General features: G+C 32.0%; 2 long non-coding RNA genes across 3 annotated transcripts in view; one reads left to right on the top strand and one right to left on the bottom strand.

The window, feature by feature from the left end:
- The window catches only part of LOC137650152 (uncharacterized), a 407,979-nt gene extending 395,684 nt beyond the window's left edge, over positions 1-12,295 (top strand). For both annotated transcript variants that reach the window (XR_011045931.1, XR_011045930.1), the window contains 3 exons: positions 123-249; positions 1,943-2,032; positions 8,086-12,295. This is a non-coding gene — a long non-coding RNA (uncharacterized lncRNA). The remainder of the gene's footprint in view (positions 1-122; positions 250-1,942; positions 2,033-8,085) is intronic.
- Positions 1-13,798, bottom strand: part of LOC137650154 (uncharacterized) — a 370,336-nt gene that overhangs the window by 344,549 nt on the left and 11,989 nt on the right. The gene's annotated exons all lie outside the window — the stretch shown is intronic.

Here is a 13,798-nt window from a genome sequence, read left to right as displayed (position 1 = left end):
AACATTATATTCACTGTATGGCGGCCTAATTACATACATAGTAACAAATATGTACAGAATGGCCCCTGTTCACACCCTTTAGTGTAACCTAATCACTAAATTGGAATTTTCTACTTTCACAGGGTTGCTGCCTTGAAGCTGCTAATCTTCCTTTTGGATCGTTCGAGTGGTCAAGTATTCCCTGTGGAACATACAGTAGAAGATGGATATGACGAAATGTGTAAACAGACATAAGAAAAGATGAGTATTGTAAGTACTGATGAATTTGGTGATTGGAATAGAGGATATTTTAGAATTATTAATTCAGTTATACAGTTAGGGTACGTGTACCAATATGTACTCAAAATATCATGGATTTTTTTACTCGGACTATGTCCGTCTTACAAATAGCATAATGAATAAGATTTGTGCCGTAACTGAAATACAAACCATGCTATTTAATATGGCTCATTACTTTCGCCGTAGCTTAAATGACGAGCCATTAGAATTTTAACGAGGGTTTACTACCCCACCGCTAGTTAGCGGGGGGTAGGGAGGGGAGCTTGCTACCCCCCCCCCACACACACACCTGTGCTGAGCTCATTTTAATTTGTTGAACAGAAACTTATGGTCTATTAAAGTTATTAGTCCTGGTCTAGATATTAATCTTTGGCACCGTCGTTCAATTAGTTCCTTTTGCATGTTGCATAAGATTTTTCATAATTCTGACCATCCTTTACATTCAGATCTTCTTGGACAGTTCCATCCTGTTCGTAATACTAGGCAGGCAGTTAATTCTAATAGTCAGGCCTTCTCCATCATGAGGCTCAATACTGCACAGTACTCTAGAAGTTTTATTCCAGCTGTGACCAAGTAGTGGAATGAATCAGTAGAACTTAAAAAGTTCAAACTTGCAGCAAATATTTTTATGTTGAACAGGCTGACATAAGTCTTTTTTATAGTTTATATATATGAAGTATGTTTCAATGTTAATGCTTTTAATATATTTTATTCTAAAGGTTCATTACTATTTATATCGTTTATTTATTTCCTTATTCCTGTCCTCACTGGGCTCTTTTTCCTTATTGGAGCCCTTGGGCTTATAGCATCTTGCTTTTCCAAGTAGGATTGAAGCTTAGCTATTTATATTGATAATGATAATGATTTTAGAGTGGACAGCTTGTGAACCATGATTGTGAACCGACAGATATCTAGGCACGACGTGCTGGTGATAGAAGAGCTAAACTTTTTTTGTTTTAGATGTGAGAATTAGTATCTATTTGGTCTGTTAGTTGAACACTGCTTAATTTATTGAATTCGTAAACAGAATTGAGAAGTAAGATAAACATAGTAAATTTAGATATTAACGTCATGAATATGAGTAAGAAGTAGCAAGGTAAAATCTAATTATTATTGTTATTATTATTACTATCCAAGCTACAACCCTAGTTGGAAAAGCTAGATGCTGTAAGCCCAGGGGCCCCAATAGGGAAAAATAGCCCCGTGAGGAAAGGAAATAAGGAAATGAATAAATGAAGAGAACAAATTAACAATAAATCATTCTAAAAAAAAGTAATGTCAAAACAGATATGTCATATATAAACTATTAACAACGTCAAAATCAAATGTCGTATATAAACTATAAAAAGACTCATGTCCGCCTGGTCAACAAAAAAGCATTTGCTCCAACTTTGAACTTTTGAAGTTCTACTGATTCAACTACCCGACTAGGAAGATCATTCCACAACTAATGTTATACACATTACACCTATAAAGTTAAACTAAGTCTACGATAGCTGATATGTGGAGATTGTAGGCTACATGAGATAGGAGGAATTATGTAAGGGATTTTCCAAGATAGCTCAAACGATAATGCTTGATATTTGTTTGCATTGATTGTAAGATGTATCAATCTTCGGTGTCTGCAATTTTGCATGTAGGTGATTGAATTTAAATCTTACAGGTGCTGTTCTAATTTGGATGCCAAGGACGAGCTTCTAACTGCATCATTGGAGATCAAACTCGAACCATTTAGTTCGTGACTTTATTTGAGGTAAGAGTAACGGGATACTTTTTACTTCTAAAAATAATGGAGTAATGTAAAGTTTAATCGTGAAAGTATGTAAGATGGGAACAAAGCTAGTCGTAAATTTCTAATGCAATTGACAATTGTACTTCTAAAGATAATGGAGTAATGTAAAGTTTAATCATGAGGAATATGCAAGATGGGAACAAAGCCAGTAGTAAATTTCTATTGCAATTGACAATTGTACTTCTAAAGATAACGGAGTAATGTAAAGTTCAATCGTGAGTAATATGCAAGATGGGAACAAAGATAGTAGTAAATTTCTATTGCAATTGACAACTGAGAACAAATCAGATATGTAATTCATGAATCCAAAGTGTTTGTGTGATCATCAGGGCGAGGTAGGATTTGGCTTGCCAGTGAACCACTGTAGTTCTGGTGTGGATTTGGAAGGAGATTGATGCATCTATATAATGTCCAACAGATAGAATAATAGCGTAAATCTATATACCTGGTTAACCCTTTTACCCCCAGGCTATTTGGAAGTTTCCAACCCTTAACCCCCAGGGGGTTATTTTTTTCCCAGCACATTTTGCAGAATATTTTTTTTAAATTGCTCTAACAGCCTTGATTTTTGTCATAGAGAGGTCAGGTTGGTCTCATTCTCTTGGATAATGCCTGAATTTTCTCAAAAAAAATAAAAAAAATATGAAAAAAAAAAATTTTATAGCATTTTTTGCGAGGACGTACCGGTACGTCCATGGGGGTAAAGGGATGGCTTTTGTGAAATGTACCAGTACGTCCTTTGGGGGTAAAAGGGTTAAGGTGACCAAAAATATCTATTATCTTCAATAATTATTTTTTCTTAGAATAAGTAGATATTTTCTTATCATTATTGAATGTTCAATTAATATATTGCAAATGGTAGATTGTGATGATACATACATATACCAAGGCACTTACCCCAATTTTGGAGGGTAGCCGGCATCAACAATGAAACAAAAACAAAAAAGGGGACCTTTTACTCTCTACGTTCCTCCCAGCCTAACAAGGGACTCAACCGAGTTCAGTTGGTACTGCTAGGGTGCCACAGTGAATTTAATATCTGCTTTGATACTGATCCGAGTTAAACTGCTTTATTTTAACCCTTTTACCCCCAAAGGACGTACTGGTACGTTTCACAAAAGCCATCCCTTTACCCCCCATGGACGTACCGGTACGTCCTTGCAAAAAAATGCTATAAAAATTATTTTTTTCATATTTTTGATAATTTTTTGAAAAAATTCAGGCATTTTCCAAGAGAATGAGACCAACCTGACCTTTCTATGACAAAAATTAAGGCTGTTAGAGCAATTTAAAAAAAATATACTGCAAAATGTGCTGGGAAAAAAATAACCCCCTGGGGGTTAAGGGTTGGAAATTTCCAAATAGCCTGGGGGTTAAAGGGTTAATTACTGCGTAAATAGTAACCTTCACTAGACTTTTAGTCTTCTTTAATATTAATTTGTATAAAGTTTGTCTTAGTTATTCCTTCATTTCAAGATCTTGCGTGCCATTTTATCTGAGCACTGATCACATCTCTTATATTTCTTATTTCTTAGACTGAAGAGGGTTATCTTACCGTCACTTATACATCAGATTTGAATTCTCATGAACATTCATTGATTATAACTAAGCATTTGAATGTGTGTAAATCACCCAATTATAAAGTTTTTAAAAAAGTTTTATCACTCCAATTTGTAAAACTGTTGCCTGGAGTTTTTTTTTTTTTTATTTGCTTACATCCTTAATTCCGGCGTTTTTAAAAATGCATTTAGATTTCTATTCTCGAGATTTGTACTTAACTGATAAGAGTATGATGCCCTGAATACCCAGAAGCAAGCGAGGCTGCTGACATGACGAGCTAAGAAAATTTGCTGGTATAAACTGGCATGAAAAGACCATAAAAGTTTCAATGGCCACTCATGAATGGCAGAGGCAAGAGAGCGATATTCCCCTAGATAGCAGAACTGTGTCCTAGACACTGACCAAATATACACATAGGTAGTAGGTTGGCCTGGGCACCAGCCGCCCATTGAGATACTACCACTAGAGAGTTATGGGGTCCTTTGATTGGCCAGACAGTCTGGCCTATCCTTTACAGATTCTTCTCTGTCCTCATACACCTGACAACACTGAGATTACTAGACAATTCTTCTTCACCCAAGGGGTTAACTACTGCACTGTAATTGTTCAGTGGCTACTTTCCTCTTGGTAAGGGTAGAAGAGAGACTTTAGCTATGGTAAGCAGCTCTTCTAGGAGAAGGACACTCCAAAATCAAACCATTGTTCTCTAGTCTTGGGTAGTGCCATAGCCTCTGTACCATGGTCTTACACTGCCTTGGGTTAGAGTTCTCTTGGTTGAGGGTACACTTGGGCACACTTTTCTATCTAGTTTCTCTTCCTCTTGTTCTGTTAAAGTTTTTATAGTTTAAATAGGAAATATTTATTTTAATATTATTACTATTCCTAAAATATTTTATTTTTTCTTATTTCCTTATTTTCTTTCCTCACTGGGCTATTTTCCCTGTTGGGGCCCCTGGGCTTATAGCATCCTGCTTTTCCAACTAGGGTTGTAGCTTAGCATTTAATAATAATAATAATAATAATATGATAATTTGAATGTGTGTAAATTACCCAGAAGTTTACGTAACTGTAGAGACATCTCATGTTGTTACGGGATTGTTGTTGATATATAGGAAGGTTTGTTGTTAGTAGATTAACCCTTTTACCCCCAAAGGACGTACTGGTACGTTTCACAAAAGCCATCCCTTTACCCCCATGGACGTACCGGTAAGTCCTTGCAAAAAAATGCTATAAAAATTTATTTTTTTCATATTTTTGATAATTTTTTGAGAAATTTCAGGCATTTTCCAAGAGAATGAGACCAACCTGACCTCTCTATGACAAAAATTAAGGCTTTTAGAGCAATTTAAAAAAAATATACTGCAAAATGTGCTGGGAAAAAAATAACCCCTTGGGGGTTAAGGGTTGGAAATTTCCAAAGAGCCTGGGGGTGAAAGGGTTAACAATGTCTAGGCGTTATGGCATGATAGGTTGAATATTTTGATGCTGCCTGGGTTAGCCAATAAAACAGTATTTATATTCAGTGGTTTATGTTAAAACCATTTATTTAAAGTGTGACACTTTAGCTCGACTCCTAACTATGGTCGATTATTCATTGGATTGAGTAGCTATATGTTAAATGGATTTAGATTATAGCTGTCCCTTGGTTTATATTAGAACAGGTTTATTATTTGATGTAGGATACATTAGCAAAGGTTCAGTGGTTTATGTTAAAACCATTTATTTAAAGTGTGACACTTTAGCTACACTCCTAACTATGGTCGATTATTCATTGGATAAATATAAATGTTAACATTGAGTAGCTATATGTTTAAAGGTTTAAAGGCCACTCATGAATGGCCGAGGCAAGGGACAATGGCATTGCCCTATCAAGCAAGACAATGCCCTAGAGACTGACCATATGATATATGATCAGCGCCCAAACCCCCTCTCTACCCATCCTAGGACCAAGGAAGACCGGGCAATGGCTGCTGATGACTCAGTAGATAGACCTATAGGCTCCCCCAAAGCCCCCATATTTAGCTTACAAGGATGGTGAAATTGCAACTATCAAAGGAACTAATGAGTTTGAGCGGGACTCGAACCTCAATCTGGCAATCACCAGGAAAGGTCGCTACCACCTGGCCTCCACAATCATGTTAAATGGATTTAGATTATAACTATCCCTTAGTTTATATTAGAACAGGTGTATGGTTTGATGTACTGTAAGATACATTGGCAAAAGTATTGATATTCCAGTTAGGCAAGGGGTTCTAATCCATAGTTTAACCATACAATTCAGTGCATTTGGGCAGTAAATGTGTAAGGGATCAGTATGTAGATTTAAAGAGTTTTGTTGTAAAAGTCACTAGATTAATTCAGTGGTTAGATGGAAAATTTGAAACAGGATTTAAGTCTTTCTTTGGTATTTCTTAAGTGCTTATTACAAATGATTATTTTATCTTATTTTATTTTATTGGAATAAGTGGCCAGTTTATTCTATAGATCTCTAGCTGTATTAGTGATTTATTTTATTTTATTGGAATAAGTGGCCAGTTTATTCTATAGATCTCCAGCTATATTAGTGATTTATTTCATTTTATTGGAATAAGTGGCCAGTTTATTCTATAGATCTCCAGCTATATTAGTGATTTATTTCATTTTATTGGAATAAGTGGCCAGTTTATTCTATAGATCTCCAGCTGTATCAGTGATTTATTATATTTTATTGGAATAAGTGGCCAGTTTATTCTATAGATCTCTAGCTGTATTAATGATTTATTTTATTTTATTGGCATAAGTGACCAGTTTATTTTATAGATATCCAGCTGTATTAGTGATTTATTTTATTTTATTGGAATAAGTGGCCAGTTTATTCTATAGATCTCCAGCTGTATTAGTGATTTATTTTATTTTATTGGAATAAGTGGCCAGTTTATTCTATAGATCTCTAGCTGTATTAGTGATTTATTTTATTTTATTGGAATAAGTGGCCAGTTTATTCTATAGATCTCTAGCTGTATTAGTGATTTATTTTATTTTATTGTAATAAGTGGCCAGTTTATTCTATAGATCTCCAGCTATATTAGTGATTTATTTCATTTTATTGGAATAAGTGGCCAGTTTATTCTATAGATCTCCAGCTATATTAGTGATTTATTTCATTTTATTGGAATAAGTGGCCAGTTTATTCTATAGATCTCCAGCTGTATCAGTGATTTATTATATTTTATTGGAATAAGTGGCCAGTTTATTCTATAGATCTCTAGCTGTATTAATGATTTATTTTATTTTATTGGCATAAGTGACCAGTTTATTTTATAGATATCCAGCTGTATTAGTGATTTATTTTATTTTATTGGAATAAGTGGCCAGTTTATTCTATAGATCTCCAGCTGTATTAGTGATTTATTTTATTTTATTGGAATAAGTGGCCAGTTTATTCTATAGATCTCTAGCTGTATTAGTGATTTATTTTATTTTATTGTAATAAGTGGCTAGTTTATTCTATAGATCTCTAGCTGTATTAGTGATTTATTTTATTTTATTGTAATAAGTGGCTAGTTTATTCTGTAGATCTCTAGCTGTATTAGTGATTTATTTTATTTTATTGTAATAAGTGGCTAGTTTATTCTATAGATCTCTAGCTGTATTAGTGATTTATTTTATTGGAATAATTGGCCAGTTTATTCTATAGATCTCTAGCTGTATTAGTGATTTATTTTATTTTATTGTAATAAGTGGCCAGTTTATTCTATAGATCTCTAACTGTATTAGTGATTTACTTTATTTTATTGGAATAAGTGGCCAGTTTATTCTATAGATCTCCAGCTGTATTAGTGATTTGTTTTATTTTATTGTAATAAGTGGCTAGTTTATTCTATAGATCTCCAGCTGTATTAGTGATTTATTTTATTTTATTGGAATAAGTGGCCAGTTTATTCTATAGATCTCCAGCTGTATTAGTGATTTATTTTATTTTATTGGAATAAGTGGCCAGTTTATTCTATAGATCTCTAGCTGTATTAGTGATTTATTTTATTTTATTGTAATAAGTGGCTAGTTTATTCTATAGATCTCTAGCTGTATTAGTGATTTATTTTATTTTATTGTAATAAGTGGCTAGTTTATTCTGTAGATCTCTAGCTGTATTAGTGATTTATTTTATTTTATTGTAATAAGTGGCTAGTTTATTCTATAGATCTCTAGCTGTATTAGTGATTTATTTTATTGGAATAATTGGCCAGTTTATTCTATAGATCTCTAGCTGTATTAGTGATTTATTTTATTTTATTGTAATAAGTGGCCAGTTTATTCTATAGATCTCTAACTGTATTAGTGATTTACTTTATTTTATTGTAATAAGTGGCCAGTTTATTCTATAGATCTCTAGCTGTATTAGTGTCCAGAAACTTTTATTGTGTAGTAAAATATCCATCCATATGTGAAACTAATATTTAATTTTTTTTCCACAGGATTAAAGTACCCCAGGAAGAAGAGAGGAATTCTTGAAGGGAAATTTAATGTTACTGGACCCTCTGCAACTGCTGCTGTCAACAAGCCGAGACCTCCCAAGGAGGAATAATTCATTTTAACCATAAAATGGCAGTGAGGTCTTGGAGAGGTCCCCTGAAGGTGGCGATCTGTCCGGTCTTCAAAGAAGATTGTTTTAGCTAATGCTTCTGTAAAGAATGATTCATTCAGAAGCTTTGACTTCATTTTAATAAGTCTTATATACCAAACATTCCTTGTTCTTGAGCAAATCTATTCATATAGTTCAAGCTTTAAACTTTTCATACAAGAGTCTAATTTCCATTCTGATAATTTACTTTCAACCAGTCATATTTTAGTCTTAAAATGTGATTAATTTCTTTAATTTAATCATTATTCAGTCTGATCTTAGTACTTCATATGGTCAACATTTTCAAAATTTGTTTTTATAGCATGAACATTTGAAATATTTTGTGTTTTAAGCTATGAAAGAATTTAAAGTTTTGATATTTTGAGCTTCTTGATAATTTGAGAACATCTGAATATTCCTACGAAGTCTCTTAAGTTAAATTAGCCTTAGAGCAAGGAAATAGTTTTAGGTTTTAAGTTTGTTTAAACCTACAAGGAACAAAATTGATATAAGCTACAGTAATTGTTTTGTATAATAAGGTTTATAATTAACAAAGCAGAGAGGTATGAAATAATCTAAAACCTTGCAGTCATGTAAATGAATTTGATCACTAAAGGTATTCTTTAAAAATGTCATAAGGACTTCCATATCAGAGAAAATATATAAATATCATTAAAATTATTCCCTCATATTTTTTTATCGATTTAAAGTCTAAGAGTTTTCTCTAGACCAGAAATGTCAAACTTATGACCTGCAGGCCAAATGTGGTCCTCGAGATGACTAGATTATTCAACTGTATAATTGTTATAACAGAAGAATTATAACTACAGTAAACTGTTAAGATGAACCAAAATGTATTTTGGGCAAACTAGGACGACCTACGAAAAAACTTAATTTTTCAGTTTTGTCAATAAATAATTACCAAATCTTTGATGGTCCTAGAGACCATATTCAAGAGCATAGCCCTCGAAAGGATTTAAGTATGACATTCCTGTTCTAGACTTTTGTCAATGAGTAATATTATCTGTGAATTTATAAAACTATTTTAACAAGTTATCAGTACGTGTGACTGCTGGGTTATTAACTTTGTGTTTCACTCTCTAACTTCTAAAACCTATTATATGCATCGTTTAAAATTCTTGGAACTGTAACTTTAAACCATTTCTTTAACTATTCTTCTGCTTTCGTAACTCATTCCATATAGACTTTGTTTATAGTTTATTTTAACGTTTAAATAGATCTTTCAGTTTGAAATTAGCTTATTTCTGTAATATTACTTATATTAATTCTATTTCATAACTTTAAGCTGGCCTAACTAATGTCTGCAGAGTTCGTGATCTCGAAGTTGGTTTCCACATTTTAGAACATTTGACTATAACTATAATCTAATAATAATACCAATTCCCTAATATCGCAAGAGGGTCTGCCCCTCACTTTTATTCTTCTCCTGTACTTCTCTTTCTCCCTATTTCCTTAATCTTTCCCATCCCGAGTACCTGCCTTTGAGCTATTAACTGGATTGTATTCAGGGGTACTCTTCCTTTCCCCATATTCCCCACTTCCCTATTCTTATCATTGTTGTTGTTAGAACATTCAAAATTTTACCTTATACTATCTATCCCTGTACTGTGGTACAAGCATTAATCCTATAAATACCTCTATTTAAATCATTACTGGCGAAAATCTTACTTAGTTTTACCTTATACCTTCTATCCCTGTACTGTAGTACATGCAATGATCCCATAACTACCTTTATTTAAATCATTTCTGGCTATAATCTTTCTTAGTTTTACCTTATACCATCTATCCCTGTACTGTGGTACAAGCATTGATCCCATAACTACCTTTATTTAAATCATTACTGGCTAATATCTAACTTAGTTTTACCTTATATCATCTATCCCTGTACTGCAGTACAAGCATTGATCCCATAACTACCATTATTCAAATCATTACTGGCTAAAATCTTTCTTAGTTTTACCTTATACCATCTATCCCTGTACTGTGGTACAAGCATTGATCCCATAGCTATCTTTATTCAAATAATTCCTAAAGAGAAACTTTTCAAATCCATCTATCTGAGTCATAAAGAAATTGACTAAGTTTCTGCTTGAATATCTGTCTTTAGTGTTTTTCATTTACAGTCTTATAGTTTAAAACCTTTATCAGTCCGTAATTAACGTTAATATTGATTGTTTCCTATTTTGATAAGTTTTGATATTTATGCAATGCCATAAACCAGTGAGAATTGAAGTTAAATTATCAAAGCCATTTTGAAATCCTGTATACAGAATGGTATCTGATTGAGATCTGTTGAATTACTGATATTACCACATAGAAATTGCGTATTAAATCAATCAATCTCTCTCTCTCTCTCTCTCTCTCTCTCTCTCTCTCTCTCTCTCTCTCTCTCTCTCTCTCTCTCTCATGCAATTCAGGTTCATAGTAAGTTCCAGTTCTGTTGAAGAAAAAAATAGTGTTTTAATTTCATTGAAGTTAAGACGTAATTTTTATCCATCTTTCTCAACTTACTTTCTTCTTAGAAGTTACTTTTAATACGAATTCAATTCAATTTTCAAAAAACATCCTTAGTGGAACAATACTACAGTCACATGTAAGATCCTTGTTCAAAATAGCTGAGAAATTATCCTAAACTTGACGATTTTAGAGTTGATAGTTTTGTATAGTAAGCCTTAGAATGACTACACTGTTTTACACAAAAATAACTGATTTTAAGCAATGTTTTCGATATTACATGTAATGACCGTAGCCATGGGATCTGTTTTACATCACTGGTTGCCTAATGTAGGTCAAGTGACTTGATGGAAAGACTTAAGAACATAAGGAAGATTCAAGATTTAGTTCAGGTATCTGGGAATAAATTGTCAACGACTTTAGTTTTCAAAAGGTTTGAAGCTAGGGCTGATTTATAAATTAATGGTAGAGTAATAAGGTAAAAGGATAGATAGGTAAAAAATGTTAGGAACTATTATCGGATTTTTAGATTATTTAGAAAAGTTGTTTGATTTAAGGTCTAGGAAAGAATATTTATGTAATAACTCCTATTAGTTCTAGAATCTCAAAGAACATATTGATTGAAGGGTTGAAGGAAAGATGTAGCTATAAAATTGAAAACCTATTAGAAAGGGATTAAGGGATGTTGAAGGGAATAGATAAGAGAAAAGTCATGGTGACAATGAAGTATGAAAAAGGTAAAGTACAGAAATTGATTAGTTTAAATTAGAATAGTTAAGATATAGATGTATTGAATGTTAATATCTTTTAGGGTAATTAAGGTTAATATTTAAATGAGATTTCATATGGAATATCGGAAAGCAAATGCAGAAGTTACCTGGACAGGATTTTAAGATGAAAAGTTCAGGGACAAGTTTCAAGGAATGTCTATTTATGAATAACTTTAATTTGTTCTTTTATAACGAAAGTAATAGTGATTGACGTAAGAAGAGTTTTTAATGAGACTAAAGGGTATAATTTATAGATTCTTTCTAGAAAGGCAGTCTAGAGAAGGCAGTCTTTGATTAAATTTTAGAGAAATTTCTGTGATCAAATAGTTTGTTTAAATTGAAGAGATTTTGATGAAATAAATTTCATCTTATTGGAGAGGGTAGCTTCCAGAATGTTTCCCTAGGTGGACAATAATCATAAACTTTGACGACTGCACAAAATTTTCAAGTTGTTTGAAGGAAGATTTGAATAAAGCATACGAAATTGAGGGGATGAGCTTATATCTTGCTGGTTTGAAGTATTTCACTATTAGGTAACTTCTAAAAAACACTGATGCTTGAAATACTAGTGATTTAAAACTCATATTTCCCTTGTGGTGGAAACCAAATCATGCTGACATTGCTTAAAATCATGATGAAAAGTGTGAATATTATTGTTTTAATTTGTATTTTCAGTTGTCATTCGTAGATGGTTTAAATTCAAGAAAAATAGGCAGGCAAGTGGTCGTTATACGGCAATTGTACTCTATGTATAGAGTAAAGTTGCATTTAAAATTTGATTAATATTTTAACTTGTGTAAATTGCTAAAGGTAATGTTTTTATATATTACTACTGTATCTTTTATTTATATATTATCTTTTGTATATGTATTATTATTGTATTTTATATTTATACATTACTACTGGATCTTCTATTTTATACATTATTACTGTATCTTCTGTTTTTACATTACTACTGTATCTTCAATTCATACATTATTACTGTCTTCTATTTTATACATTGCTACTGTATCTTCTATTTATACATTACTACTGTATCTTCTATTTATACATTGCTACTGTGTCTTCAATTCATACATTATTACTGTATCTTCTGTTTATAAATTTCTACTGTATTATGTAATTTTGATCTGAAAATACATCTGTTTTAACAATGAAAAACGCAGAAAAGACATTAGCCATGTAAAGTGTAAGAGATTTGTAATCTTAAAGTAAAATACATTATAGAAGACATAAAAAACATCCATGGCTTAGCCTTGAATGTCTCAAGATGTCTTCTATAGTATATTTTATATTACGAATATAAGTCTCTTGTACTTTACATGGCTAATGTCTTTTCTGCGTTTTTCATCGTTAAAACAAATGTATTTTCAGATCAAAATTACATAATACAGTAGAAATTTATTAACAGTAGATACAGTAGTAATGTATGAATAGAAAATACAGTTGTAATGTATGAATAGAAAATACAGTAATGTGTAAAATAGAAGATACAGTAATAATGTATAAAATAGAAGATACAGTAATAATGTATAAAATAGAAGATATAGAAGATACAGTAATAATGTATAAAATAGAAGATACAGTAATAATGTATAAAATAGAAGATACAGTAGTAAATGTATAGGAAAGCAGTAAAACTTTGACTAATTTTGTAAAATTGATTACAATGTATATAATTTATCAAACTACATTTGTGAATAAAAGAAATAAAAACTTATGTAAAATATATTTATTTTCATTACCATTACAGCCATATTAACAAAATATATTGAACAAAATAAGAAAAAAAGATAAAAAAAATATAAAAATTTCAGTAACCTGGAGTGTTCTCCTTAATCTAACGTTCATATGACTGAGTGTTCTCCCCAGTCGGCCCCCTCCCTCTTTTGGTACCAGTAAATGCCTTCATTCTCTCTCCTCTGAAAGACCAGAGACCTCATGAAGTATAAAACCTTGCTTTTAACTATTATGAACTACAATTGTTCATTTACAAGACTGGTTTATTCCCTTCCCATGTAGAACTCGTTCATTCATTCACTGGTGATATGAGAGAAATCTATAGTGTCTCTTGGTATGAAAGTATTATCAAAATGAGGACTATTTACTATGGTACTCATATGTTTAGTCCAATTCTCAAAGTATATTCATTCCTGACAACTCTAGTCTTGTGATAATAATTCATTTTAGCCTCAAATTCAGTTATATAAGTTACTTTAACTCTGGGTTTAAGCATAGTCGACAAAGAGTCGAATATTTTGTGTTAAAACTTATTTTTAATTTATGAATTAAGAAAAACAAATACGTTTAGATAACGTCTTT

This window comes from Palaemon carinicauda, chromosome 11 (assembly GCF_036898095.1).
Source record: "Palaemon carinicauda isolate YSFRI2023 chromosome 11, ASM3689809v2, whole genome shotgun sequence".
Taxonomy (NCBI): Eukaryota; Metazoa; Arthropoda; class Malacostraca; order Decapoda; family Palaemonidae; genus Palaemon; species Palaemon carinicauda.
Note: the sequence above shows the minus strand (reverse complement) of the source record. Positions and strands in the feature narration are given on the sequence as shown.